This window comes from Falco rusticolus, chromosome 6 (genome assembly GCF_015220075.1).
Source record: "Falco rusticolus isolate bFalRus1 chromosome 6, bFalRus1.pri, whole genome shotgun sequence".
Taxonomy (NCBI): Eukaryota; Metazoa; Chordata; class Aves; order Falconiformes; family Falconidae; genus Falco; species Falco rusticolus.
Genome location: NC_051192.1, coordinates 18,966,263 through 18,994,206, shown reverse-complemented (window position 1 = coordinate 18,994,206; position 27,944 = coordinate 18,966,263). Strand labels below are relative to the sequence as shown.

The following is a 27,944-nucleotide window of genomic DNA, read 5'->3' as shown; positions in this document are numbered from 1 at the left end:
AGGGTTGTTTTCTGGTAATAAACCAGCCACATTGTTTTATTTATTTTTCCAGGCTGCACACAAGCACTTCTCTGCACAAAGAAATACCCAGCTTATAAGCAAATCCTTTTACGTTCTGTGGTACCGAATGGCAGAGCACCCTAGATGCAGAGTTCACCCCCCTCCAGATTCTCAGAGGAAGGGACGGCTGGGCAGAGCTTTACAAGAAAGCTGGTAAATCCGTACAGGCACACCGTGGCTGATGCTGTACTGCTCACCACATTCCCATTTACAAAGTGCTAAAGATTTTTTGGGATGCGGGAAGCAAGCCTAGGAAGCAGGTACTTTGCTCCATCATGCGCAGTGGTACAAGCTGCTCAAGGAGCCGGTGTGTGGCTGATCTTTTGTTCACCGCTAAAAAGCAATAAATTAGGTGTGGGAGGAAGAGAAGGCTCTTCCGCTTTTACCTTGAAGCAATTAGTGAACAAGGACTGTCTTGAGGTAAAACCACAGTGAAGAGCCAGGCGCTTCACATTGTACGAGAGAAGCCTGCAGAGGTCAGCTCCAGCCAGGAGGAGAGGGCTGGCTTTCCAAATGTTGACTTTGTGAGACTGCTCGAGTCCTTTGTATTCTTTGTGGTTTTCAGCCCTAGATAGCTCAAACACATTATTTTCCCCAAGGCAAAAATACAAACCTTTCTTACCTCCCTAAAACACCATCTTCATCACTTCCTCATCAGCAAATAGTCACATGGCAGAATTCAGGCTCCTGCTCCCTGACAGATGCTTCAGGTCCTAATTAAGTGCAAATTTAAAGCTTCCTTGGTCCTGGACATGTTATAAGAAAAAAGAAATATTGCCCGAACAGCACTGAAACACAATGCTAACAGCATATCACTTAGCAGGGTGGGTCACTATGGAAAATAACCTGTCTCTGTGGGTTTTCTGGAAAGTGTGTCCATTTCCCGCATGCAGCAAATCAGCCAGTTCTGAAGACTGAGCATCTCCACCGAGGGGCCTCTAACCAGCATAAAATCATATGGGTGGCTTCTCATGGACTTCAGCAGGCAAGGGGGCAGGTCAGCAGTCAGTCCTCATGACCCAAGCACGCCAGGAAGTTTACATCCATGGAAGGCATACAGAAACAGGGGAACCCTGGCTGCTACATCTGAGCAAGATGCAGTGACATCAAATTTGTCAGTGCTACATGGCCAAATTAACCCAGCTAACCAACTCCAAATGTACATTCCCTCCCTGTAATAGCTCTTTCACCCACTCCCTGCCTTCCCATTTATATCTCTGCTGCTGTGTGTCTTAACACCAGCTTTTCCCCTCCTCTCAGAAAAGCCTTTGATGCATGGGGCGGGCTGCTGAGTACAGTCTTATTAGTAAGCTGATGGTCTTCTGCACTTTTTGGAGAACGCTTCATCACCACCTAAGTGGAGGCCGCTCCATTTCAGACAGCCCAATTGATCATGCCAAATAACTAAATTACCTGACACACCATAATCACCCATATTTATATAGCAGGTAGATTCTTATCCAACACGGTTCATTACAATGCAAGCTAGAAAGTCAGATGCACAAACACAACTATTGCCAGGACTCTATTAATTTGGCTTTGCTTCAAATGGGGTCCTACGGGCAAAAATCCCTCTCTCATTACTGGACACCCAAGTCACATGGTCTCCAGCAGGTGAGGGACATTAAATACCTTTATACTGCACTCACAGGCATGCAACACAACAGGAACCCAGTGGCTGAACTAATCTGGATCAGTTTTAGGAGAGGGGTGTCACCATACCACACACCATCATGCCACCACCTCTGCTGAGCTTGTGTCAAAGCTATCCCTCTAACTATTAACAGCATCCTAACCCCACTACCACCGTTATAGCACTAGCTGGTAGCACTTGTGCATGGGTAGGCTCTGGAACACGTACACTCATGTAGATCTGGCCACATACAAGAGTGGAAATGCACTCCGCACAGAGTTTGAAAGGCAGTAACTGCTTCTGAAGAAATGAGACCTCCAATAAAAATCAAGCCCAGACCAGGATGGGCTGGAGAGCAGGCTGCCCTGTCTCCATCTTGGTGGAGAAGCATGGTTAAGCTTAAGGTCAGCCATGGGAAAAAAGTAAATCCAAGGATATTCTGCCCTTTTTCTAGCCTTCTGAGAAAAGCTGATGATTGCCCTGCCTCTTTTCTCCCCATCACACAAATGCCCCTAGCTTTACTGGCCCTTCTGGACTGTAACACACAGTGTTTTCCTCCTGTTTCTTTTTCTGGACCCCTCAGAAGCTCCTTTCACTCACCAACCCAGCACTGTGCCTCAGCAAGCCTTTTCTAAAGACCTGGCTCTGTGGTGAACCAAGTCATGGTGAATGTGCACGTCTGGCCATTCTTTTCCCCGTGTGTTTGACCTGCGAGTTCCCCAGGGCATGGCCTATGCTTAAAACAACTCACAAGAGCATCATGCAGGGTATCTACAGATCTTCCTCCTATGCAATGTGCCCATATGCTGGCCAGAAAGCAATACAGCAGGTAGCATCCTTGCTGGAAAAATGCTGCTGGTGTAAGTGCCATGCCAGATAAAGTCCACACCTGAAACCAAGAGGCACCACTGGTGCAGACCTTTCAGGTAAGATCTCTGCCAGCTAAAGCAATGTTATGATGGCTGAAATAAAGAAATAAAAACTAATTACCATAGCTGTGCAAAGCAAAGAGGAACCTGGCCAGGTGACTTAAGCTGGCCTAACAGACCAGATGTTTGCAGTCCAGTTAATGAAAGTCTGTGCAGGACACCTGCACTATACAGGTTAGGATGTGCAGATGTGAAAGCAGTCAAATAAGGCACTTCAAAATACACGGAGAGAGAAACACAGTGCCTGAGGTTTGTGGGTGTGCTTAACGAAGTTATTAGCCAGCAGAGGAGTGTATGATAGAAGATAAGCACCAGCAGAATGCATGATAATTAAATTTCTACAAAGCAAAGTGGCTGCTTCGATTTGAAATGCTGGATAATTTGACACATGCTGTGTGCTGTTTCGTCACTGGTCCCCAGTGCTTCGCTTGCAAGATAGCATAAAGAAATATAAATGACAAACCTAGTCTCAAGCCACGTGGCTGGTGAAGCCTAACAACACTCAGTCCCTGGAAGAGGCAGGATAGGAGACAGCGAACTCCACACAGCATGCATGTCCAGCATAGAGATTGCTCCTATCATAATGGGTTGGTAGAAAAACATATAGAAAACACTGCAGAACAGATGCAATAATAACAGACCAGTTAGGAAGGGCAAAGTTACACTATTCTGTTTAATGAAGGCCTAAGACAGAGCTCTGGGAAAGAAGGATCAAGGGAACTTGGCCAGAGCTGGAGGTGAAGGAAGGAATTAACTTTTCACCTGCATAAGGTAGATTCAATCACTGAGCAAGATTAGACGGGTTTTGGAAAGCCATGGGTTAGAAATGTTAAGCTAAGGGTTAGCTTGAGCCTGCCTAGAAATAAATTCACCAACTAAATATACCCACTCACCAAATTTTTAATAATGCAGGGTTATATTAGCCATCAGGCAACCAAAGGAGGCCTCTGCATCCCTCCACCCTCAAGCCTGTACCTGTGCAGAGGGTCCCAATGGGGGTGCTCCCTCCCACAGCGTCACTGCTGCAGCTGGGGTGAGGTGCAGCTCAGACTGACTGGTTCCCTTTTCAGGGTTTCTTAATAACTGAAGCTTCATAGGAGAAAACCCACCAAAACCACTAATAGCAAAACTCCCTAGTTTTATGAAATTCTTCTCATATACAACTTTACATATTATTTATTTTTATTTGGACTTTATGAGTTCCCAGCTCATACCCAGCGCTCAGCAGGCACCAGCAGCTCTCCATACTCTGGGAAGCACAAGTGGGATCCCATATGCTGAAAAAAAAATATTTTTTTTTGCACTTTTATGTGTTACACAGCATGTACCACTGCTTCACACCTCTGCGACGGCCACTTTGTGAAATGCTTTAGGATCCTTCAAAGTAAAAGGTGATTCTGCTAACTCTCAGGGCTGGGAATTCAGGGATATTAGGAAGAGCATGGCAGGACTGTTCAAGGGCTGGAAACTTAATGAGCAAACACAGCACTTGTTTTGACCTCAAAAGTTACTTTTTAGGATAAAAAAGAGCAGGTCTTAAAATAAAGAAAGCACGATGAAATGTTTCAACCAATGGCACTGCCGCATGGAGCCTGTTCCTCAGCATCCTGGAGCAGATGTGCTGCACTCAAAATGTCTTTGTCTATTAAAACTGTGTCAGCTTCAGAGACTCCAAAACTCCCTGTGGCATAAACAGAATTTCTAATGAACAGCTGCAGGATACAGGAGTAACCACGCAAAGTGCAGCTGCTGAGATAATTTTCTTTGCCCCTCTCTCACCAAATTTCTTCTGCTGCCTGAATCCTACTTGCCCCTATTTGGGCCTCTCTTGTTCTCCCTCTCCGACAACCCCACTGCCTCATGGTGTCTTCTGCAGCCTCCACAGATGAGCGCTTGTCAGCCCATCAGTTCAGTCTATCCACATCCTTCTTCATGCTTCCCTGTGACCCACCTCCATCCTCCTCCTTCGCAGTGAGTCAGCTAACGACCAGCGGTTTGAGGGCAGAGACCCAGCACTGGTTTCCTCTACTGACATTTATTACTTCCGAAGCTTGTGAGCATCACTCATCTCCTTAGACCGCATCTTGCCATGCCCGCACATCTCCTGGTCCAAGAGAGGCGCACTCCCATGCAAGCCCTTGAGGACTCTCGCGCCTCTCCAGTCCCTGCAAGAGCTTTGCTGCTGCTTTGCCTGCTCACACTGAGAAAATGCAAAAGGGAGAAATATAGGCAAAAACCATTATCACACCAAACCCTGTAATTCCACAGAACATGAGCAATCCTCAGGGAAGGATTCAGCCTGAGTAAATTGAAAACCACTAATAGATCTTTTAGCTTCAATGCTGCCTTCCAGGCCAAGGCACCAAAGCATGACTCCTTGTGTGAGCTGGGGTTTTTTATTTATTATTATTATTGTTATTATTTTTTAAATCCTCTGGTTTTGAAACCAAAAATGTGTCAAGCACGCAGCCTGGTCCAAAGGCACTTCCCAACTGCTCTCCTGAACCTAATGGTGTCCTGCTAGCTAGCTGGAGAAACAGCTGGAATGGTTATTATTTTAGTCAGGCACTTGTAACGGCCCCTGCATTGCTCTGCACTGTACTTAAGAGAAAAATACAATCTATTGTCTCAGCGTAGCCCCAACAAGCACTTCTGGGAACACCAGCACAAATGAAGCCTGAATTCTTACTGTTCGATGCCTTCAATCTTTCATGGGGTTCTCCAGTACCCCATAAAGAGCCTCGGTTTCCTATTTCCAGGATATTTACAGGGAGTTAATGCTTTGGTGAGCTCTATCTCTCTAATTTGAGTGAAAACAGTTGATGGGTTCAACAGTTATTGGAAGACTAACAGATAAGACCAGATGCCAAAGTCCCATTTTATTAGAACACTCTGACAACATTAATGAACATCTAATGCTAAGCAAAAGTGTCTTTTTAAAGAAATCCTTATTAACTGGTATCGAACATGCAGGCCAGCTAAATACCTTGTGGCTTTGAGACAATCTGATGTAATCATATAACGTCCAAATGCTTTAGCTATTCATCCACTGCAATGAGTGGTGAGACTGGTGCTAACACTGAGCAGCTTAAACCAGCCAAGTTTTTCCAAAGTTAATGGCTTAACAGCCTCCCTGGATGGCAGCAGGATGTGCAGGACAGATCTTACTCATAGCTGACAGGGCTTCGAACAGTTAAGATCACTAATGCACTTCCGTGGCCTAGAGGAAAAATTCCCAGAGAAACCATGTGCCAGGGATACTGTGGATATGCGCTGCACTTCAGAGATTGCCCAAGTAATCCTCACCAGCACAGTGCCACTTGCCTGTTCACAACAGAAGGTGAAGAAAATCCAAATGTTAGCAGAGGGGGTACATTTGGGAAAGCTGAAGCTACTTTGGTGAGAACGAGCCAGGCTTAAAAATACTCCAGGCAGAAATCTCCAACATGCAACAGCTATTTTTGCTGGGTAAGTGGCGCCAAATGCCCTTGGAGCAGCTTAAAAATAGGCAGTGGGACACACTGCCAGCACGACGCTTTTGCAGTTGAAACAATTGCTTCCAACACAAGCTGCTGTCTCCCAGCCATCATCCCAAAGATCAGACCATTTCCTACTCATGCCAGCTTCAGAGACCATTTGCAGAATAGATGCTGAGAGGTCCTAATGGACAAGGAAGCCACAAACGTCTCTTCCAGCCATTTGTATCAGTTATTACAGACAGAAGAGTAAGGCCTAGCATCTCTCATGCTGTGCCATCTCACTCTCATCTCAGTGACTTGAGCCATAAATGGCTCAGATCACACAAAAATATTGGAAGGGACAGCACAGCTAATTCCCTTTTCAGCTTAATAGCATAATAGGTTGGCTAGCGTGTGGGTTAACTATTGCCATCCACTTGACAAAAGCTGCTCGTGTCCAGAGTAAATACCTGGTGCTGAGCCAAGCAAAGGGGAGATGCTCCCAGAGCCTGGGAAAGCTGCTGGTGAACACATGTTTTGAAGGGCTCAGCGACACAGCCACCAACTCCACTGCGAACGTGCCATGCAGACAGACATGAAGGCATCGGCCTGGAACAAAGTCATTAAGATAGCCACAAAATTCACAACTCAATTTGACCACTGTACAGAATCCAATAAAAATAATAAAAAAGCACTAGGATGGCTATATTAGATCAAACCAATGATCCATCCACTTCAACCCCTCACTCTCTCACTCCTGAGTGCTCATTTCCAGCTGCTTTAGTGCAAAATACTCATAAATCATAGTCACAGAACAGCTTATTAGAACAATTTCCCCCTAACCACTAGCAAATAGGAGTTGCATGAGTCCTTGAAGAACAGAAGCTTTCCACCAAGATACTTCTTTAAAGCGATCAATCACATATAATCTTAACTGCACAAAGTCTGAACTGTTAAAAAACCACACACACACACACACAAAAACGAGAGAAAAGGAAAACCACATCAAGAACTTGGTTTCATAGCTTCTTGCAGCAGTGAGTTCCACAGCTGAGCTCCGCAAGTTATTTCCTTTCACCAGCTTCAAATACAAACCCTCCTAATTCAGTCTGTGCCCTCTTTCATAGCATCACGCACCTCTACAGTGATGGGATATGACAGGACTCTCACCCAACTCACTACAGACCCAGAGGAACAATAAGAAAGCCACCAGCAGAAGAACTGCCACCTTACCTTCTTCTCTAAGCTGTCTGATATTCCACCACATGCTCCTCTCTGAACTAGGCAGTATTAATTTTTTCAATCCTTGCGACCATCAGCATTGGCAGAGAAGTAGAAATAAATTATCCTACTGCCAAGGGATAATTTCAGCATAAGTTTACACTTCTGCTATTGTCTCATCCTTCCTGATGCACATCCTGGTTCTCCAGTACACCCCTTTTGTGGAGTAGCCCTCCCTCTCTTTTATCTAACATCCTCTCTAACATTTATGTTCTGTTTCTGTTCCAGTCATTTCCCAAATCTGTGCCGAGTTTCCTTTTTTTTTAAATTTGTTCTCAATATGTCACTCTATATTATTCAACAGCAGATTTATTTAAACGTGTCAATGCTGTTGCTTAGCAGATCTGACTGTGCTTTGCAATTTAAGCCTGCTTCATTGAAGGCACTTTCCCTTTCCCAGTGCTCCCCAGCACATCTGGATCATCAGGAAGTTTGAGGAAAAACAAAAACAAGTCCGACTCAAAAGGCAGTCCACTGGCCTGCCTAGGAAAGCTTCCCTAAAGGTCCTTAAAAAAACAACCCACGACCAAAAAACACCCTAAAAGCCCACCCTGTCTTTCTTCTCAGTTAGGAAGCAGTATCAGTGCTATTTGTCTTCCATTTTCTACCTTGTACCCACGAGCTTCAATAGGAACCCATGAAGTAAATGATCATCAAGAGCTTCGAAAAAAGTCCTAACGTGGAGCTAATATCAGCTTTCCCCAAGCAGCAAGCTAATTTTAGGTAATGGCCTTCAACCGCTCTATAAAAGGCATGGAACACCCAGGTGAGACCATGTTCTGACCTTTGAAATTAGGCTGGGCTCTTTGCCGAGGGAGAGAATCGACTAAATCACACACACAATGTTTTCTGCTTGGGCTTTTCAAGCTCTCCAACCAGCAGCGGTGTAGGTTTAGTCACTGCCCCCACGGACTCTGACTCGCAGGTTCACAGCTGAGTAACTGGAGCACCAAATGGCTCCGGACCGCATCAGCAAAGCTCTGCAGACAAATTCAGCGAGAGCAGAAGCCGTCCCAAAATGCTGATGAAAAAAACTAAGCAAAACCAAAACAACGTCACCCTTCTGCAATCCACTGAAGCAAAACAAACACAAGCAAATTGCTGAAGAGCACACCGAAACCTGCTGTGTGGCCACTAACCGATGCCAAGCCTACTGCACATTCATCCAGGGCTCAAACCGTAACATTGTCTCCATGGGCTTGTCTCCACTTGAGGTGTACATCACATGTTGCCCCTAAACTGACCTCATCTTCTGTCCCAAAATCTCCAGCTCAATCATCACCCTGCGCCCCTCCAAGCCAGGCTGGTTTACGGGGAATTAACTGCCAGGAACTGATGCCATCAAGACAACCTCCAGCAGATGCTACTTCCAGATTCGGGCTGCAGATCACACCCAAGAAACCAGGCTCACAACCTTGGGAACTGGTATCACAACCTGAGACAGCCCAACCGAAGACAAAACTTCCAGCAGAGCCTGGCAGAACAGCTGCTGATGGGTTTCCAAAAATAATCCAGTTCCCTTTCTGCAGTGCCTGATGTCCGTTTACTTATAGCCACCTAAAAATAGCCCTTCCCGTTTGGATTAATGAAGAGAGCTGACAGAAGTGAAAGATGCTCATCACTCCACACACACACAAGACTAAAGGAGATAAAATACTTCTGAAATGCAGCATAGGGAACAATCCCACACTGGCCTCAAGAGAGCCAGCTGGATGGGCCTAATGATTCTTCTCCAACAACAGCTGTGATTGAGTTTATTTCCATTTTGTGTGATTAAAAAAAAAAAAACAAAAACCGACACTGATAAAAGGGAGAACAAAAAGTCCAAGATTTTAAAAGGAACTAAAAATAAAATACTTGGTATTCACTTGGCACCCTACCTTGACAGCATTTTACACATGATCGCCAAGCAGTCCTCCATAAACCAAAAGGAACATGCAAGTAATTTATAGGCAGGGAAACCAAGGCACAGAAATGTTAAAAATTCAACTCAATCCTCAATAAAATCAACAGCAGGAGTAGGTTAAAAGGGCAGGCATTCCTGACACACCTTCCTATACTCATGCTACAAGATCCCTATCCCTATTTATTCTTCATGGAGCCAACATTAATTGTTTCCGTTGCCTGGCAAGTGTAAATGGATGCCGAAGACTTCAGTGGCTCCTCACAAGGAGTTACAGTCCATTTAGCTGATAAAAGTTAACCAGTTTTCCGAGCCTGTTCACACCTCACAGGGAAAACACACTTTTTCAAAATTCAAACATACAAGTTTAGCAGCAGGATGCCTGAAATTAATCCCTTTATTTAAACACTAACAACTTTTAAGTGTCTCTAAGCAACTGTAAAGGCTTTATTAGCTAAAGCAATGAAAGCCCGCAAGCAGCCAAGTCAAGACAAAGCCAAGGTTATCCGCATTAAGTTTCCAAGAATTAACTTTGACAACAACTTTGCTTTTCAGAGTATTTGTACCTCAGAGGTAGGAATAAAGAGGACAGCAATGCAACTGGAAAGGCTGCACTCACCCTGCCCAGCTTCCCACACAGCACCTTGCTGCTGGCAGAAGTCTGGGGCAGCGGTGGATGAAGCAAGCCCCCCCAGAACCCACTCCCATGGCCACAAAGGGCAAGAAGGGGATTGGGAACAGCACAGATGTACCGTGGGCAAATTATACCTCACTGATCTGACTGCCTTCTGGAACCAAGTGACTGGCTTGGTAGGTAGATGAGCGTACAGCAGCTGGTGTTGACTAGCTTGACATCAGCAAGGTTTCCGATGTAGTCTCCTATGACTGGATATACAGGGACAAAACAAGTGACTAGAACAGGAGCCCAGAGAGGTGGCAGATCTTCCATCCCAGCGACAGTCAAACCACAAGTGGATGAAGCCCTGAGCAGCCTCACCTACCTTTGCAGTTAGCTTTACTCCAAGCAGGACATTGGATTAGAGGCTTACAGAGGTCCCTTCCAACCTGATTTGTTCTACAATTCAAAGACATACCAAAGAACATGGAAGTCTTTCCTGGAGATTCCTGAACCAGATGAAGCTGTAGTGTACAATAAAAATAACTCTTCATGAGCTTTTCATTGAACAGATGACCTGGTGACAGGGGGATGCCTCCCTGCACACCGTGTTTCCTTCTCTCTAACGTTTACATCTTAACAGAGGAATACATCTGTTCAGTTAAGACATATATACCACTGACATTAAAATTCCAGGTGCTTTAGTGGTGCCATAAGACTTAATACCTGTAGGATGTGACAGAACAGTCATGAGAGCAACACTGTAAGATTAAATGGGTTGGGTTGACATTAGAAGATGTTTTAAGAGACATCCTTTTAAGGATTCCTCTGCTCCCATCTCTGTGCTCAACCACGACATAATCATTTCCTCAAACCCTTTCACGTATCCAACACACAGAGAGAAACACAAGGTGTGCACATACCAGACTGGATCCCGTCTGGTTGCTTTAAGTAGGAGGAAAGATGAACATATTAAATGCTGTCTTTGAAATCTAGGTGTCACCAGGTTTGGGATATTTTTTTAGACACGTCTTCTGTTGTTACTGGAAAGTGTAACTACTGAGTTTCACTGAAGTCAAAAGCTCCTCTCGGGTTTGTTTTCCTTTCAGCTTGCTCTAACAGCTGCCTTATCAAAATCCACAGAAGACAAAAAAATCTATGGTTCCTAGCATACACATTTTGAAATGGTTTCAAGTGAAAAGTTTTCACCTTTAGTATGGTCTTGTAAGGCACACAGCTATCTTCCTGACGTTGGTAGTCTTGATCCAGAAGGGAAAAAAACCAAACCCGAAACCACTGTTTTTGCTGACTAGGATTGACTGACTTAGTGAGTATCAGCAACCTTCAAGGACATGGTGGAAATCACAAGTGCTGGATGCAGCTCCCTTAAATCCTCTAACCCTCTGCTTCTCTGCTGTAACGTGCTGGATGCAGTTCCCTTAAACCCTCTAACCTTCGCTTCACCGCTGTAACAGCCATTTAAAGCACAGATAAACTCACTTTCAGATTATTTTCGTAAAACTGAAGGTCAGCAAATTATTCTGTAATTAAGACTGTAACATAATTCTCAGCCTGATGCATAACTCAGGCCTACTCCACTGAACACAGCAGGGGGCAAGAGGTGTGCGACCTATTTTGAGGTCTGACGTGCCCCATGGAGACAGGCCTTGATGACAGATTTCGAGCCACATCTTGCAGCAACATGTATTGCAGCCTTTCCAAGCCCTGGCTACCCCACTGCAAGCACCTGAACTCCTCTGCAAACCTTGGCCATGTTTAGTGACAAAGTCTGCTTTTGTGCATCTCTTGGCACTGGCCAACTCCTCCTCCTTCACCAGCTCAGAAGTTGCCTCTTGCCCGCGATGGCTTTGCAGGTGAAGAGTGAGCAGTCACACTGTGCAGTCCTCAACAACCCATCCTTGCACCTAATATGCTCCTGACTCTCTTCACAGTCAGCCTGAAGAAACGGACTGATCTTGGTCAAAAAATCTCAACTATAGAGAGGTCATTCTAGTATTACCCAGTGGAGGGCAACCACACATACACAACAGTCAGCATCCTACTATCTGATAGAGAAAACAAATAAATGCACTTTAGTCCCATTTCCAACCATCAGAAGAATTTGTGTATCTTTCCCATTCCCCTTTATTTATGCCTATGCCCTTCCTTGTGACACTTAAACAGCAACCCCCAAACAGCAGAGTACATTCACCTGAAATTAGGCAAAAAGAGAACCTAAATTCCTCAGCTCCCCCACTCAGCAGCAGTTTGGCCCTTCTGCCCATACATGAGGAGGACCTGCCAGGCCACACAAGCAAACCACGCAGCAGAAAAGCAACACTTTCCCCCTTGCATTTGAGCATGTAGCTACGTGGATAAGACCACGGGAAGAGTTTCACCACTTTTTGTTTGTTTGTTTTTTATTTTCAGATATGAGGCCTGAGCTGTAAGGAGCTATTGAAATTATGTACTAAGAGAGAACAGCAGCTGTGATCTAGCAGGAACAGATCAGCACCTGGCAAGCCTTCAGCAAACAAGATTCTTACCCAGCCAAGTAATATGTACAAGATATAAAGGTGAAGGCAGGTGAAGGATGTATGGGTCCTACACCACACAGATAAGCCATGGTGCTTCTAATTTACAGAAGGCAGCAGTGCATCCCCTTTGGGCAGCAGTTTCTTTCATGCTATCCAGAGACAAAAAGCTAAAGCAAGCTACTATCTTCAGAGGCTTGACAAAAAAGCAAGCCAAATCAAATACTGCTTTAACAAGAGGTAATCCAATAGGTTCAGCCGAGCAATTGTTTGAACAGTCACTGTGTTTTGGTACAAACACAGGCTGAACATCAATAATTCTGAAGTCCAGCCTAAGTAGATCTTTAACAACTAGGAAACAAAACACTCCTTTTTCCTTCACCGCTCCAGCAAGCTCAGGCACCTTTCCACAGTCCACCCAAGCCAAGTGTGTCCATGCCCCAGCTAAACCACAGAGTGAGCAGAGCAGCGCTGCTCTGCGTGCCACTGAGCTAACTTCATCAGCTGAACCGATAACCCCCCCTCAACTTGTTAAGACAAGTTGGTCGCTGTACATGCCATTGACCTAAGGAGAATACATCAGTCACAGCTGGTAATTTGGACACTGGAAGCAAGGAAACTGCTTGTGAACTGGCTATTAATAGCAAAGGGACTGGGGATATTTTCTCCCTCTCGTGCATGCCTGCCTACCCTGCTTGCACAAACCCTTTGAAGCCTGTATCAGCCTGCTCTGATGCTCTCATGGTTGAAAGTGAAGCAGGAGATGGAGGGGAAAGGGTTTGTTCAGGAGCACCCAACAACCCTAACTTCTATGCCTTGGGGCAGGATATCCTGCAAGTAATGCCATTCCTCAGTACTCGGCCAGAAAACCCAGGGAAAGGCAGGTGTTTGTGGGAGAGGCACTGGGTGACTCAGCTCTTCGCCCTCTCCTTCCTCCATCAACATTTCAACAGCACAATTCACTGGTGTTACAGGGGTGAGACACAAGGACTGCCTCAGTACATGAAATGGAAAGTCAACAACCCAATCAACTCTGATTTAAGGATACTCACTTCTTCATCACCATTATGCTCTGTTGTAAAAGTCACTTTATGGCCTTGGCTAATCTGGGGTGCTGTTGCATCATCACCTGGGAAAATGTTGTTGATAAACAATTACTAAAGGAGAAGAAAAAAGAAAAAAAAAAAAGAAAGCAGCAAACAGAAGTAAGTGCTTCTCCTCTGGCCTGCAAAGGATCTTTCTGCACTCAAACCGCTTTGGGCTGCAAGAGTTTTAGTTGGCAGTTTGCCTGTAGGTTGTGCACAGCACCCGAAGCACTGTACCACAGCACTCCTTCACTGTGTGCCAGTAAAACACTGTGGCTTTTGAGCTGGGGTGGGGGTGGGGGGGGTGTCAGTATCATTATCACTAGAAAAAGGGGAAAGAGGGGCTCTGTGGTTTTGGTATGGGCTGCCACAGCCCCAAGGCTGTGCCAGTAGATCCATCAGTTCTCTGGCCCCAAGTCCAGCTGGTGTAATCCAGCCTCTTCTGTGCTCTTAAACATCCTCACACTCTTGAACACTGTGGCTACATCTGACCTGCCTTGCGGCTTTGGTTCCTGGTTATGCTGACTTCTGGCCCACAGCCAGGGATCATGCTTGTCAATGGCAGCCAGCCAAAGCCACCACTAGGTGGGATACACCCTGGGAAGCGAGTCCCAGTACCAAGGAGCATCCCCTCGTGTCCCAGTAACCAGGTTCCCAACCCTGAGCTGTACATCTCAGGGTGGAGCCTGGCCTTGACAGCCCATGGCTGGGGAAGGACTGGGAATCCCGGTATTATGCCAGTTCACAACATTCAATAACAAATAAATACCCATGAAACACATGGGAAAGGTTATTACTTCAGCACGTATAAAGGAGACATTGAAGTGACAGGGAACTTCACTTCCCACCTTTTGAGGGGATAATACAAACCAGCAGAGCAGAAGGAAATCCAAAACATCATTTATCAAAGCAGCAACAGAATTTTGTCAAAGGAGAGATTTCACAACACGGATGCTTTTGGCATGGGTGGGGATTAATGGCAAAACAATGAAGCAATGCGAATGATATACGATTGTTTCTTTGCACAAAGTGCTGAAAAGTTTTCAGAAGCTTTATGAAATTAGAGCTGCTTATGTTTAACAGCTAAAATAAAAAGGTGGGGAGGGAGTGCTTCCCCTGTGCATTTCTCTAGAAGCAGAGCTCATGATCATACTCAGCGGGAAACATGCAACTTGTTGAGCACTCTCAGCACCTTCCTTCCCACCGAGCTGCAGGCACAGGGGAAGCTCAGCAATTTCCAGAATTGGGTCCTTGCTTTTGTACCTCTCACCTCTCTCCCTCCCCACGTACTCTCCATCCTCCCTTTGACACACACAGATGGAACGACTCACAATAACACGCCAATTAGGTTATTTGAAGCCTTGCTACTAGCTACTCTAAATGCAGGCACATGAAGCAGCAGGATTTTGCTGGTGACATTTGGACCACAAATGAAGTCCCCAAGAGTAATAAACAATCAGGTAAAGAAATCTGGAAAGAAATTACCCAGCACACCTTGTCTTCTTGGCCCCCGTGAGATCCATATAAAATGTGTTAATGCATCTGATTATGATCTAAATTACGTGCAGAGGCTCCTGCCAAGCACTCTGTGAAGTTTCTGTATTGTTAAATTGGAAGCTATTTAAGAATGGTCCAGTCATCATGTTTCAAATTAGATTTGGGAAAAAACATCTTCCTACTTTATTGCTGGCTCCGAAAACAGGTTTGCAGGAGAAGGTTGATTTTTTTTTTCTTTGCTGAAGAAAGAGCAGAAGTGGTGACAGAACAAAAGAAGAGTCATTCTGTTACCTGTGCTTGTATCGTAACCTGAACCGTGTGGATTTACTGTACACAGACATGCCAGAAAGCAACTTCAGTTTCAGCTGGCTTTGTAGATGTGTTTTTTTTCCCAAAAGGGGGTATAAACACCAAGGTGTTCTCATGTACACATTCCATGGACCGTAAAACTTCGAAAGAAAGTGTTTCTGAAAATGAAGAGTTCAATGAGAATGGTTTGCAGAACATCATGCGAGACTCACCATGCCTGTAACAGCTAGCTGAGCTGTCGCTTACTCTGCCAGCAAATCATTGTGTTGCTTGGAGGCACGCAAGAAGGCTGTTTTTCTTCCCAGAATGCCAAACCAACATTGGGGCTTTTAACAAAAAATAATAGATACGCACCTCCCAGGTATATATTCAATACACAGAAGTTCAGGAAAACATCCACCATTTTACGTGGCAAGCCTGACCACCTCACCTGTAGTTAAAATACCACCAACCCAACCTGTGTTTTATCATCTGCTGGCATCTGACCAAGCCTTCACTGCACTGATCAGCATCTCCTTTCCACTGCATTGCCGGTTTCCTGAGTTAGAAGCAGAGCCAAGGTCACCTTGCTCAGAAAAGATCTTTAAAAGGAGGGTCCCTGTATATTAAAGGCCTTCCATCTATTACCCCTGCCCTTTCAAACACATAGCTGTAGCAACAACTGCATAAATTAGGACTAGGAAGACAGCTAACATATAATAACACTCTTACATACTTATTTTGCTCCATATGTGCATATAAATACATACACATACATAGATAAACATATGTGCCAGACAGCTGTCTGCACCTCCTCTCAAGGTGCACAGTTCATCTTTAGTATAGGGCTTAATACTTCATCACTATAGCATCCAGCATAACAGGCATTTCAAGGTATCAACCACACCCAGCCCCTTTGGTACGTCAAGATGGTCATTTGATATCCACAGCAACTGTTGGACACATTTAATATCACTCCACAGGATGACGTTAGAAGTTAAGCATTAGAAATCCACCTTTAAGGCATGCCTTTGTTTGGTGCATGTACTAGAGCCCATGTTCCAGCTTCTACCATGTGCTTCGCTTCCACCTCCAAACAACAAGTCACGCAGCAAGGAAAACAAAACGAGCCATATGTTAGGCCTAAATGCTGAACTGCAATGTCCTTGGTCTATCTTTTAGCATTTGTTCTCAAAAACATCAACTAGGCAACAAGGCGATTATGCCAATGACCAACACTTCTGCCTGCATTGAAATTCAGCACAGCCAAAGACCGAATTCAGGAGCTAGCAAATGTAAAACTCCGCTCAAGCCAGACCTTGTTATCAGCAGATCTGCAGGAAATTAGGGATCAAAACTACCACTTCTAGCCACCGTGGCAATATAGTGGTTTAAACACCAAAAAATGCTTTAATGTAGGATCACAGGTTGGATCCCAGCCAGCCAACATCACTGCTTTAAAGGGAAATATTTATCTTTTCAAAACACTTACTAGACAACATGCTAGGTGCTTCAAAGTAAAACCTTCACTAAATAACCAGATTTTAACCTGAAATTCTGCATGCTGGTGATTTCTTCTGCTGCAAGCAAGACTGATTCCCTTACACACCACGCTTATTTTCTCTCTTTCTCTCTTTTTAAGAAAAATAGTAATTTTCTCTTTCAGTTTAACTTTGAGGCAAGATGGAACACCACAGTCTGGCCTCAAAGACGTGAGATCTTTTGAACTCTGAGTCCGCAGGCTCTCACAGGAGCTGAGCTTGAGGGCTGCTCTGGAACAAATCAAAAAGGATTTCACTTGCACAATGCAGCAAAAAAAACCTCCTACATGTACAGATAGGTATGTGGTTGGGGGTGCGGAGACAGCTAACAAGTTAAAAAAAAAAAAAGAAAACAAAAAGGCAGTGCCATTATAGCTTGATTGCCACGATCCCATAACCTAAACACTATCCTGCATGGCTGGATTTCCTGGAGGAAATCACCAGCACAGTTGTAAAGTCTGCTGGAAGTGGTTCAGCCCAAGTATATATAGAACAGATGCTCCAAACATGACACACAAGGACACAGCGCTCCTGGAGAAATCTTTTGACAGCAAGTCAAAACAGGGGCTTGAACTGGTCACACGTCATTAGAGATGCAGCTGTGATTTTTTCACAATTAGTAGCGTTCAAGGCCAAAAGGGACCCTGACAGCACCTAGCCTGCTTCTCACTGTATCACAGGCCATTACATTTCATCTAAGTTTTCCTAAGAGCAGGAGTTCGATCTGGCAGCCAAATCCCAACTCTAATAACTGTGGTGGTGCCCCGTAACAATCTGTGTGCTACCTCCACTCAGAAACTCGGGCTGCTAGAGTAGCTTTGCATAGGATACAACTGCCTCTTGGTGCCCTTTCGTCCCTCTGCAAGAAAATCCCACTCCTTGGCAGAGACAGAAGTGACTCTGTGCTCCAGCTACTTTGCTTCACGCTTGACACCTTTGCTCAAGCCCACATTCATCAGCAGTTTTGACAATACTCCAGTGTTTGACTGAAGGAGCTCAGCACAGGGCACAAAATCTCATCCTCTGGCTTCTTTGCAGGAGTGAGAGCAAAGCTGGAGAAGCAGAAACGCGCTGCCAGCAGCAGTGTCTAGCCTCTGCCTGTGGTTTCCACTCAGCCACACACCCCTGCAATAGCTGCCCAATCAGCATCCATAGGCTAATCCTTACACAGTGAACCTACCTTGGTTACAAAGTGTTTCGGGATAAGAATCTGCCCAATGAATGATGCTAAAGAAGAAGAACTTTCAGGTTATGTGCAGAGTTTCACAGCGCAACTCCCCACTGAGCTGTCTGCAGGGATTTGGATCCCGAGGCACCCAGACACTGAGCCAGCCAGCAAGGCCGAGGCCATTAGCGACATTATGATTTTAAAAGCCCTGTTGAATTTAAACTGCTGAAATCAGAATAATGTGAAATGCCACTTCTTTGCCTGCAGTTCTGCCAACTGAATTTGGCTAAAACTTACAGCAAATAATAGATCATTAAATAAAAGAGTTGATGGCCAAAAGAAATACGTAACGGGCTTGATTAAGTCTCCATGGATGACACTGTACCGTTGCTGTCCAACTTTTACAAGCTTTCCCCATCTCACCATTACTTTACCTCGACTGTGGGGAGAAGGAAGAGTGTTGCTAGAAGAATGCAGAGATGTTTTGATGGACTGTGTTAAAGTACAGCAAGGGAAGGAGCAATCTAATACCAGGCATGGAGCAGACTGACACTGCGGTGCTCGTTTGTGCTTTACCTTCTGCGTCTTGGCTCAGCTCTGTCCTACATCACACATTGACTCCTTCACTACTTTTCTTCCTTCTCCCAGCATGGATCTCAAGGGTTCTTCTCCTGTTTAATACAAAAACACAAACAAAACCACAAGGACTTAAGAAACCTTACCTATCGCCTAGAGGCACTATATGCAAGAGAGGCTACCTATTAGCACATCGGCTGAAAACACTCCTTCCAGCCCCTCTCCAAACAGATGAGAAATTCACAACATAGTTGGCCTTAAGACTGCAAGCTCCCCTAGGTTTGATAATCTGGGATACTGGGGAGTATCGGAGGCTGGAGGATATCACCTGAGGAGACAGGCACAGGATTAGCCCTTGGGTGCTATGATGCCTAGAGCAATGAGGCACATCCTCAGCTCCTGCATACTCCTTGGCACAGCAAAGACTCACAAAAGGAGGGCAGGGCATCTGTAGTAAAAAGCAGACTGCCGAAAATACCCCAGGCAAAGTTCTGATGACTTAGACTTCTGGTCCTGCGCCCCTTCCATTGCAGTGACACCAGGAAAATGAACTCTGAGCCTTCCCTACCTCAATTTGATGGATTGTAAGGGCAGTATGCATACCGACAGGGACAGATGGGTACAGAAGGACACAAGAGATGCTTTTGGTTGTCAGCCCTGTCGCTAACTTGCTGAGTTACCTTCACTCCACCAACTCTCAAAGCTGGGGCTGAGGGTACTTTGCCCTGTAAGAGCCAGTACAATCTACAGCAGCAGAACTGCAGCGGTAAATGATCAGCATGTTTTACAAACATTGCTGCTGATACCTTCCTCTAAATGAGACAACCTGGAGAAGGGATGTTTCAAATCCTTTGTAGCTAAATGAGATGAGATGTGGGTCACCAGCTTTGCACTCGATCAGCTCAAAGCCAGCGAACAGGTGTTCTCAGCTCCCTTCACAGAAAACATTTCCACTACACCTGGCAACTGAGAGCTCTCAAGCCACATGCATGTGACCATTTCCCACAAAATTAAAAAAAAAAAAAAAAGAAAAAAGTCTACTACACTGCTCCATAAGTGCCCAGGTCAAAGAGGACCACTGCAAGCCACCCAGTCTGACCTGTGGCATGACACACCATGAGCTCCACCCACGAGTTCCAGCCTCAAGCCCAGTAACTCGCAGTCATTTTTCATCCAGCCTTCTCCCTAGCTCAAATCCTCTCTCAGACACACTTCTGCTGCAAACTGTCTGATCTCAGCAGCTAAACATACAGAAAACAAATAAAATAAAATACTTTTTGCTAAACCAAAGTCCAAGGCTTTGGGACTATCGTTCAGCAGGCGATGCCTTTGCTGTAGGTGGCATCTCCTTTTGTTTCAGAACAGAAAGCGCCACGCATCAGCACAGTCCACATCCTGCCTTCATCCTCCTACACAGTCTTGGACAGCCACAGCTCTGGCAGCCAGTACAAACTTAAGTGTCCCAAGCTTCCCACCCCTACTCTTACTAATGTGTTCCATACTCACAGCCTTTCACACAGTCCCAGCTCCGCTGCTGCTCCCAGCAGAGAGCTGGTGCTGGTACTGGGCTCTGGTGACAAGACTGGCAGCTGCTTACAAAGGCTGCCTCCGTCCTTTTCACTTTGGCTAGCAAAATGCTTCCCAAGTGCCTGTGTCTCTGGGCTACAAAGAAGGAAGGTTATCATGAACGTAGCTCTTCTCTCTTGGCAGGCTGCAGGACATGGCACATTTCCATCTGCACAAGGCTACAAGACGTTTGCAGCAACGAGAACTAACAGCCACGACCCCTCCACGCCTCGCTCCTCCCTGCACGGCAAAGCTTCTTCCAAGAGTTCTCTAGAAATCACAACTGAAGATGTTACTCAACAGCCACAGCTGAGGATTTCATTTCAACATGCCCTGCAAAATACACACTTCAACGCTCACCCACATGATGCAAACCCAGCATCTGCACACAACCCTTGCTGGCTGTTTGAAGTCTGGAAATGTTTTATTACAAGCTTTAAATGCATACACTTTACAAAATAAAAATTCACATTGGAAAAAAACAAATCATTTAACCAAAGTCACAAATTATTCTGGGTCCTCAAGACTCCAGACGCTTGGGGCAAAGGACCCAAGGAATCAGAGCTCCTGGAAATGGGACACGCAAATTCACATCAGCCAAACAAACCACTTTCCTGAGAGCTTAGGTGTGGTTTGTTTTTGTAAAGCCTAATTCTAATGTAAGCTCTGAAAAACATTAGGGTGCTCACAGAATAAATGCTACCCTATGATAAAAGCAAAGCCCCTTCCCCAATAAACACTGTATAACTTACATAATGTAAAAATTACAGCATATATTAGCGACAGTGATCAGAATATAGTATTAACAGAAATAATAGTACACCAGCACAGGCTCACCCAAAAAGAAAAGCAGTTTCTCGCTACTCTCCATCAGAGAAGCGATGGCAAGCAGCTGTTATGACTTCATTTTATTTTTTATTAGTTTTTAGAAGCTAGCTATGCTAAAAGGTTGCACCAGTAATTTAAACTGCAGTTGTCAGCAGAAATGAAGGACATTGTGGGATACGTTTTATTCTAGCTCTTTTATTGCTTGGCTCCTTGGAGTGATACAAGCAGCTTAAGGATTTCAGAGGTACTGTCACAACAATATCTGGCCCTTAGCAAGCTGCCATTTCAAATAGGGGGAAAAAAAAAAAAAAAAAAAAAGACTGAAAAATGCCAGCCTTTAAAGAACTGGCTGGACCAGCAGAAGCTGTTCAAGAGTCAACAACTGCCAACTGCTACCAAATCGTTCCCTCACGGGGATGTGCACGTCCTGCAGTGTTACTCTCCCTTGACAGAATGAGAGGTGGCTCTGTAATACGTGGTAAATGCTCACTTTCGCAGCTCTGCTGAAACACATGCACATACACATATGTGCGTCATGACTCTCCCCGCCATCAATGGGAGCCAGCAGCGCTCTGGCACACATCTGCTGCGACACGGCAAGGCAGGCGACATGCTGCTTCACGTCCCTTAGGCTAAAGTCAAGCATGGTAGTGTGCAATGGGCTCTCCATGGGATGGGTCTAGATGGAATCTAGATGGACAGCACACACTCTAATTGTTGAAAGAGACCTTGTGCTAATTTGCTTCTAAGCAAGCCCCTCCTTAACCCTCAACCCTATGCACAAAAATCAGCTCCTCTGATGTATGCTGTGACAGAAACACAGCTTGCCAAGGTGCTGCTGGCATGTGGGAGGGACACAGCGCAAGCAGGCTAGGTTGGTCACCTCCTCCAGACTTGGTCCCAGAAGACAGAGAGGAGACACTAGAGATCTTTGGGGTGTTTGTTTCACCATCCCTGGCGCTGCCCCGTCAATCAAAGGCAGGTACTGCTGCTTCCCTGTTGTGCCAGCCCCTGAAGGGGATAAGCAGAGGACTGGAGCACAACAGGGCTGGCACAGACCCAATCCAGGAAAGCCTTAAACAGTGCTGGCAAAAGCAAAAATGTTTTGAAGATTCCCGAGACAGCAGGCATCTGCTTTCTGTCCAAGCAGCACCCCAGGGTTCTGTTGGGCTCTTCTCTATACAGATGATCAAAAAGCGACTTAATTTGCATCAGCTGTTCCTTGAACTGGGGCACTCACCGGCCAATTCAACTGCTTCTTCCCACTAGACCAAGCTGGTAAGAGATGCTGGTCTTCATCCACATCCAGCGACTCTGAACACCATGGGCCTGGAGGGCAGAGAACATCCCACTGCTGAAATGTCTGCCGGTTGCTTGCTCCAAGAGCCAATTACAAAAACTAATCCAGAAAAAGGGAGAGGGATGTTATTTTGGGGGAGGGCAGAACAGCAGCATTCTCGATCACAGTGCGTTACTTGGGGCACCAGACAAATCACATGACTGAATTCAAGTCCTGCTTCCCTATTGCTCCACAGAGTGATGAGCTTTCCCGAGGTCCTTAAGTACTAGCCACAAAACACATGTGGACCACCTTACTGCACCCCGTGGGGTATCTGCAGTGACAGGGGGCTCCCAGGGCTGACAAACCTCCACTGGAAGGGCATACAGGGTCACGTTTTCATCTGAATTACAGATCTTGATTCAGCACAGAGGGAAAAACCAGCTGAACCTGGGCCACTCCATGCTTCTGGCAGAGGCAGCCTTGCTGCCTGTAGATCTCGGTTGCACTACCGAGTTGCAGCAAGAGCCCAGCATACATCACCCAAGGCATAAGGCAGTGTTATTTGGTGCCTCAGAAGTGCCTCTACTACAAAGGTGAGGTTTTCTGCAGGAATTGATGCCCTAAAGATAATTTGTTCTATCTGTGCAGACAGAAGCCTTAGAACAGCATTAGCAACCCCAAGTTATTTCTGCACCAATAGCCTCAGCAACTCCACTGCTGTCACCTGAGAGAAAACCACTGATCACCATGATCTAACCCCAACTCAGATGACAGAACTACAGAGTGGTTTGGGTGGGAAGGGATCTTTGAAGATTATCTAGTCCAACCCCGCTGCCACAGGCAGGGACCCCTTCCACCAGCCCAGGCTGCCCCCAGCCCCGTCCAGCCTGGCCTTGAGCACTGCCAGGGATGGGGCACCCACAGCTGCTCTGGGCAGCCTGGGCCAGCGCCTTATCACCCTCATCATCAAAAGAAGAAAAAAAAAAAAAAGTCTTATGTCCGATCTCAGCCTACCCATTTTCAGTGTAAAACCACTGCCCCTTGGTCCTGTTGCTATGGGCCTTGTTAAAAAGACCTTCTCTTTCTTACAAGTCCTCTTTATCTTTATATTTTGAGAGGATGCGATAAGCTCTCCCTGGAGCCTTCTCTTCCCCAGGCTGAACAACCCCAACTCTCTCAGGCTGTCCCCGTAGCAGAGGTAGGTGCTCCAGCCCTCTCATCATCTTCCTGGCCATCTTGGGACTCACTCCGACAGGTCCATGTCCTTCTTAAGTTGGGGGCCCCAGAGCTGGATGCAGCACTGTGGGGAGGGGGAAGGGGCAGGGGCATTTCACCAGAGGGGAGCAGAGGTGCAGAATCACTTCCCTCAACCTGCTGGCCATGCTGCTTTTGATGTGGCCCAGGATACAGTTGGCTTTCTGGGCTGCAAGTGCACGTTGCCGGGTCATGTCCAATTTTCATCCATCAGTATGCCCTAGTCTTTCTCAACAGAGTGGCTCTCAATCCATTCACCCCCCAGTCTGCATTGATACTGGGGGTTGCCCCAACCCAGGTGGAGGACCTTGCACTTGACCTTGTTGAACTTCATAAGGTTCACACGGGCCCCTTCATCAAGCTGTGCCTCCCTTCCCTCTTGTTTATCAGATGTGATAAGTATTGGAAAACGGGTCATTCTTGACTGCCCTTGCTGTGGGTCCCTCCATGTCCCCCTCAGCATGTGCAGACACCACACTAGGAGAGTTCTATGTTTGCTGAAGCAAGAGCTAAAGATGCCCCTGTGCCAGACAACCATGCCTTAAAAATCTGTGAAAACAAGCAAAACTTACTTTGCAAAGAATGATCTCTTAAGCAGAGGGATGACTCTTGTAGCTGGATTTCAGGACCTTTAAGTTTGGAAGCCTTTTTTTTTTTAACGTTTTTTTTAAAAAGTTGTTCAGGTCATCTTTGATGCAAAAAGTCATCTAAAAGGAGGAGGCTGTCAGATGGTCTCTCAGCAAGGCAGTATCTGTTCCCTGGGCATGGACTCAGAGCCTTGTGAACTCCCTATGCCATCTGCATATTATATGTTTGCACTCCAAGCCCCATGGACGCTTCTTTGATGAGTTACCATTTGGTGAGCTGGAGCCAAAGGTCTCTCCAGATCACAGTAATCCACAGGATGTGACATATTTAATGGTTGAAGACCCCTCCATACTTTGAAACAGAAGTTTGTTGTCGCAGTCTTTTTTAAAGAACATTTAAAGTGCCTTTTTTCCATGTCACTCCTGTCTTTCATCCTCAGTTATTTTGCTAAGCAAACAGGGTTGCATTCGGCACAGACAGAGCAGAACAGTGCACAAGCTGCAGAGACTTTTACCAACATCTGTCACTCACTCCACCATTAACCTTTAACTGTGCGTCTCACTGCTACTGTCCAAAGGAGAAAGGCAAGTGACAGATGTCTGCTGCAGAGAACCTCAACAAGCATGCGTGCAAGTTAAGAATTGCTTCACAAAGTAAAAAGGAAGCTTTGCCCTAAGCAACCACATTAAGTCATCAAGCTCACCACCAAGTGCTAGAGATGGGAGAAGTCCATCATGGGGACTGCTGCAATACATAAACTAGAGATTAAACCTGTCCTTATGTCTCAGCAAAGATCGTTGTGATTACAACAAGAGAAATGTTAATACTGTACTGTGTACAACAGGCAGGGTCAGTGCCTTGAACCTCTGGGATGCAGGGCTGGAGGAAAGCAGCAAGAACACAGGCTCAAGGCAGAGCAGGACATGACTGATGCAGAGAGCAGCTATGGAGAGATGCCCAGGAAGGCTCCCCTGCTCCCTGGAGAATCCAGCCCTGCTCTTAGACACATGGTCTCCTCCTGGCCTCTCCAGCTTGCTGTTCCAACATAAACAAATAAGATCTACATCCTCCTGGAAATTAAAAACAGCATCTCAGATATATACACAGACAAGCTCTCCTCCTGCCCCACAGGAAACCAGGATGGAGAATTTTCAGCCCTCGGTGGCCTGGAGCAATCCACGTTAGTGGGGGCTGGAGAAGGCCAAGAGTGAAACACACAGCACTAAATGGCACCTTGGGATATTTAGCTATCTCAGTTTTCTTTTCTGACCTCATCTCTTCACTATCCAGATAAATTTGCCCATTTCCTTTCGCTCATGCTCACAGCGTCCACTAAAAAGCTTTTTCCTTTACCCCTGTCACAGAAACACCACAATCTGCTTTCATCTCACCCTTTCCTGACAGTTACATCCACTTGCTTCCCTATTTTCTCTTCTTTCAATGCTCTCATGCAAGCTGTAAAAAACATCCCTCATCCCCCTGTACCATCATTATTTTTCACAGTCAGGCATGCTATTGCTTATCTAAAATCTGTTTTCAGTACAGTTATTTAAGCTCATTCTCCCACACCAAGGTAAACAAATACTGTAACCTAATACAGAAATATGCCCGTGAAAATCATTCCCGGCATGCAAGGCTCTAACCCAACCTGAGCAGAAGGCCAACAAGATCAAGACATGGCACACTACACGAGCTCAGATCTGCAGCTCCGGTGGGCCATCCGTCCCTGTCTGAGGCACGGTGGGCTTCAATCTGCTCCACTGTGCACACATGTGCTGGCATCTCTCCAAGGGTCTCTTCTCCACCAAAGCTGCTGAGCTGACTACAGTGGGGACAGAGACATCACACAAGGTCAGGCAGAAGGCATTTCTGGCACCCCCATACCCATGCCGTTAAGGAGATTCCAAAGTCCATCAGAAGCTTGGACCACACAAAACATTAAATAGAGCTCTGATACTTCAGAGCAGCAAGTTTCCCAGGCTAATGCAGGCAACGTCACATAAAACTGGCAACATAACCATCTGGGTCCATTAACTGCACTTGCTCTATAGCATTTGCTGTCTGAATTGTTTATGCCTCGTTTGAGCACAGAGGCTACCCAGCATATTAATACTCTGGAAAAGAACATGTAAAAGGGAGCTAGAAATGGGCTGTTCGGTGTGCCGCTTGTTATGTCAGAGCTACAGTGCAGCCTGCAGTGGGATAAGGCAGGAGGCATCTAGGGGGGGGGGAGGGGGAAACACAGAAAAAAAGAAAAAAAAACCCAGTAAGCCCCTATCTACTTTTCACTTTAGCAAACAAAATCATATAAACAGTGAAATTAAAACCTGTTGTTGGCAGAGCAGAAAGAGTATCAAAGATTTTATAATCCCACTGCAAGAAAGGAATTTTAAAAGGCTTGTGAAGAACAGGAATAAATTGTTAAGTTTCTTCTGCAAACCCAAACAAAAACAACTGATTTCCCAGAAACAACTGGGAAATTATTCCCCCCCCCCCCCACTCCTGGCCCCAAGTCCAATGCTGCTAGCAAAGGATTAGTTTCTACTGCCTTCTCCTTACCCTTTACTATGTCAGTCTGGGTTCAGACTCGCATCGAAAGTCAAACAGGTTAGAGACGCCCTAAAAGCTCCTGCCTGCCTGCTGAGTCACCGGATGGGAAAGGCATTTAAGCTAATAATTTACCTTAGAGCTCACTAGGAGCTTTCCAACACACAAGGCAGGGTGTAGCTCATGCTGGAGATGCTCAACTGAAAGGTCTGTGCATCCCCAACCACCTACTCCAGAAGCCACAATTTCCCTTTTGTGTCTTCTTGCAGGAGACACAGCTCTTGACTGTGCGCCTTTAGATGACCACGTGACTATCTAAATCCCAAACGGACACAGATCCCCTTTAAAAATCCCTGAATTCCCTCGGCAAGCTCAAGCCTGCCAACTGAGCTGATCTGATGATGCACAGAGACAGCTTTGCGTAGAGAGAGCAGGGCTTGGCATAAGAAAAGGAGGAACGCACAAGGATGTTCAATACAGAAATGAGGGTGGATAAGGAGAACAGGATGTTTACCCCGGCACTGTTGCTCCTACCATTTATCAACAAGGTGTAACAAGAGACAGCATTAGGATGTACCAGGGGAGGGGGAAGAATTTTTTCTTTAGCTACCTCAGAAAAAGCTTTAATGAAGAAGCCACATTGTACATGCTCCTCAGGCTTAAGACTTTCAAGGATAAGAAAACGGACCTTCAAATTAAGGTCCTCTGTGGCTGACTTATCCTGCTTTACCTGAAGTCATAGCCCACTTTGGGAATATGACAAATCCTTTTCACATTAAACCAGTTGGGTGGCACAATGAATTAGCATGCAAGTGGAGGGATGCTGAGTAGGAGCAAATTAGCCCATTCAAAGAAGAGCAAAAGGTGCATTAGAGTCTGCTCAGCACAAAAGTCCTTCCCTCTTCCACAGGCAGATAAAACACAGAGAAGCAGCAACAATTCCTTTCAGAAAATTATCCTAAGCTTCCAGTCCACTGTGGAAATTCATTCAAAAAGAAGCAGTCCAAGCAAGAACTTCCAGCTGCAAAACCACCCTCTGTTTTCACATGGCATTTCACTTTCACAGCAAAAATGGTGCTATGGGATTTTGCCTTCAAGAAAGGGCATGGAAACTCCCTTCGCTCAATGCCACCAAACTGTTGTCACCACACACAACTGTGCCGACACGAGGTGTTCAGAAACCATCTCCTGACCTGGCCCTGATTTTGTGAGAGACACTGGACTGATACATATCATCGCTTAGTTTGTGACCATGCCACCGACTTTCTGCACAAGCAGAACAGCCTCACCCTCTCTGTATCTCTGCATAC

At 45.7% G+C, this 27,944-nt stretch overlaps 1 protein-coding gene across 14 annotated transcripts in view; it reads right to left on the bottom strand.

Annotated features, from left to right (window-relative positions):
* The window catches only part of EXTL3 (exostosin like glycosyltransferase 3), a 134,631-nt gene that overhangs the window by 45,078 nt on the left and 61,609 nt on the right, over window positions 1–27,944 (bottom strand). For 6 of the 14 annotated variants that reach the window (XM_037391235.1, XM_037391236.1, XM_037391225.1 and 3 more), the window contains one exon: window positions 18,570–18,664. The exons of 2 other annotated variants lie outside the window; for them this stretch is intronic. The gene's annotated coding sequence lies outside the window, so the exon portion shown is untranslated. Of the gene's footprint in view, window positions 1–15,287; window positions 15,464–18,427; window positions 18,546–18,569; window positions 18,665–22,203; window positions 22,293–24,919; window positions 25,164–27,944 lie in introns of those variants that run through there. 6 more of the 14 variants (XM_037391226.1, XM_037391228.1, XM_037391232.1 and 3 more) reach the window with 5 other exon arrangements.